Source organism: Acanthisitta chloris, unplaced genomic scaffold (genome assembly GCF_000695815.1).
Source record: "Acanthisitta chloris isolate BGI_N310 unplaced genomic scaffold, ASM69581v1 scaffold7365, whole genome shotgun sequence".
NCBI lineage: Eukaryota > Metazoa > Chordata > Aves > Passeriformes > Acanthisittidae > Acanthisitta > Acanthisitta chloris.
In genome coordinates this window covers 5831-9135 of record NW_008675281.1, presented here as the reverse complement: position 1 = coordinate 9135, position 3305 = coordinate 5831, and the positions used below count along the sequence as shown (strand labels likewise).

Here is a 3305-nt window from a genome sequence, read left to right as displayed (position 1 = left end):
AGTGCATGCAGAATAATCAACAACAAATCCATACAGAAATGCTACACTATCATCCTATATACTTCATATTTATCACTAACATATAAGCAAAATGGTTCATCTGCTTATATGAATTCATGTGTTATTGCACACATTGTTCCACTTATTTAGGCTCCTTGACCTTTCACCCTATGTCATATTTTTGTGGAGGGCCCAAGGATTTATTAACTGCATGTATCTATGCAGTGTTACTACAAAACTGAATCTATCCCATACAGATACATCCTGCTATAGTCAGAACACTTTTTTAAAAAACAGTGCTTCCTCTTAAAAGTGTGTGCACGTATACCCATGTATATATGCACGTGTGTATTTCATACAAGTCCAGAGTATCATTCTATCAAATATCTTTTAACCTACTATTTTGTATTTATTAATGGGGAATATCTGTTACAACTAAAAGTTTTCTAATTAATTCCTATGTTAACAAGTAAATTGGCAGTGTTAAAATAGCTTCCCTCTTTCATATTAGAACTGTTGCATTCTATTTAAGAAAACTTTTCTAGAATATCAAAGATCGAACTGGTTTTATGATTTCTGGTTACTCACTGCTTTCCATATTGATTTTAACATGTTGATGATAATCTATAGAGCACTAAGCAGCCTGAAAACATATCAGACCTTTGCTGTCAGAGGTGGGTATATTTAAAATGTTACTGTCCCCAGCTGTTCATTATCACCATATATGAGACCCTCAGCTGCCCAGTTGGGCATGCTCAGTCTATTCCAGTGCAAAGTCAAACTGATTACTTTAGGTCACGTATTTAGTGCACTGAAATGAACAAAAGCCTTATGTATTCTGCTATGACTTGATAGCTCTAGAAATGTTTCTCTTAGGGGTAGTAGCAAACAGCTGGAGATGGCAGATATTTCTAGCTCCAGCCACAGGAAAATGTCTGACTTACACCTTCAGGGTCCATCTGTCTCTCTTGGACATATTGCCATAGATCTAATCAGCAGATGCACCTGAACTGGAACCCTCTTGCTGTAATTAAAAGGGATCCTTTTCTGAGCTTCCTTCTGCGATCACTGATCTTTGACACCCCAGGTTATAAGTGGATTAGCGAATTTGTAAGTCAACTACAAATTGATGAGCTTCTGAAGAAAATGTGATGCTCTGTGTGTGGAAAGTAAAAGAAGAGACTTCAGCCAAAAAAGGAAATGGGCTTTGATGAAAGGTTATAAATTCAAATAGGAAATACCATTTCCTTGGCTCCAACAAATTTCTGGTCCTTTGCTAAAGGAAATTTGAAAATTTGGGATGTTTATATTAGATGTAAGGCCTGTCTAAAACCTCTATAGTATCTCACTAAGAGCCACGTTAGCTGGGTTTTTTTACGACAATGATTAGCAAAACAAACAACAAAAAAAACCCCAAATGATACAAATTCTATATGTGCAACAAATTGCTAAAGTGGCAGTTTATTGTGTCAAAGGAAAAATAATCCCTTTGTCATGAAGGTGTGTGGGTAATAGTCAATCCCATGACTTCCATGTGGGTGTAAACTTTACGTACTGATTTGATCCTGACCTGCTGACTGTATCTCTCTGTAAAATACCCAGATATGGAGGAGATTTATGACTTTAGCAAAAGATAAAATAAAAAATAGTGGATGAATTTAGATAACTTCAGACTAGAAATGCAACCTATATTTTTATCAGTTAGGCAATTAACCATTATAAAGTTTCTATGGATATAATCAATTTTGCCTTATTTAAAGTAATTGATTTCAGGTTTAGGGTCTTTAAAAATACAGTAGCTCAAGTTGATGAAGAAATTAGTGTGAGAACATTTTAAGATCTGATACATGGAAATTCAAGATGTCTGTTCATAACATAGTAATTTCATTGGTGTTTAACATGTATGAACTGAAACTACAACAATATAGTATTGTGCATATACCTGCATAGGCACTTAAAATTACTTCCAGTGAGCATCATACTTCCCATATACAAGCAGGGAATTCAATTCTACAGATATAATATTTTTAATTCACTGTACTGTTCTTTAGGGTCAGGACTTGTGCCCACCCAAACTAAGAATTAATAGAAAAAATTGCCCCAATGGAGAACATTATTTTTTTCCTGCATCTTCCCACCACTGTTATTGCTAGGGAAAATATACTTTAATTTGCACTTGGTACTTCATGAAAATAGCCTATGGGAATATAATTAATCAGTCCATGCTCTGTCCCAAACAGTGTCACTCACTGCTATATGGTGCAAGGCACCTACTACCATTTTTTTCAACCAGAAAACAATGCTTTTAATGTCTTTCTGATGCTTCCCCTCCTCTGGCTTGCTGTCAGGCCTTGCCCTCTTTTCTCACACCCCTACTACCAGTAGAAATTAGGAGGTGTCTGGATCAGTGATGCTCAACCGTATGTTTTGAGTGTCTTCAAATGACTCACATTACAAACTGGTCCTCTCTAGCTTCAGGACTCAGACTAAAATCAGAGAAAGTAGGTCAGCTGTAGAAATCCAGCAATTAAAGAAAAAAGAACATGACTGGACCTGCAGCTGTAGCAGGAAGAGGAACAGAACTCTCGGATGTAATGAGACTGAAAGCTTCAGGACAAATATTTTCACTTCATTAACTATCCCTTTATATCTCAATAATTACTCCTGATGGATGATAGTACATTTAAGAAATCTACTTATAATTTTTAAATAGAAGAATTGAGATAAATTTATATAAAAGTATAAAAATAATAACTACTTTATTTGTAAAATATTCCCAAATTGGGAAAAAATTTTGCCATTTATTATTCCAGTCAAACTTGCCATTAAAATCAGTGAAATCATGAATTTCCGATTTAAACTAATTCAGCATCGTTATTAAACTATTCATTTGCATAGGTCAAACACTTCCTTATGGGCTTCCACAGTCATGTTGACAGTGCTGAGTACAAGCCTGTCAACAGCCCTGTTGGAATAGTCACAAGAGATTAATCCATTAATCAGGGAATATTCTCTATCCAGCTGCTGAGTGATAAAACACTACATTCTTTTGCTTATGTATTGCTAAGGAAAATTTTAGTAGGATTAAGAAATCACTCTGTTTTTTTTTAAACATGTTATTTAAAGTACGTGGTAAAAAAAATAAAATCATGGAAGATCTGGACTTCATCTACCATTCTGTGCTTTTATAGAGTCATGGAGTAATTTGCATTGAAAGGAACCTCATTTGGTCCAGCTTCTAAATTTAACTTAACATCAATTTCATTGAAGGCCTGTCGGATGTCAAATGTTGTCCGAAGTTTGTA

At 35.0% G+C, this 3305-nt stretch overlaps 1 protein-coding gene across 1 annotated transcript in view; it reads left to right on the top strand.

The window, feature by feature from the left end:
- Positions 1-3305, top strand: part of LOC103803147 (sodium channel protein type 2 subunit alpha) — a gene marked incomplete at its 3' end in the record, with an annotated part of 49998 nt that overhangs the window by 41821 nt on the left and 4872 nt on the right. The gene's annotated exons all lie outside the window — the stretch shown is intronic.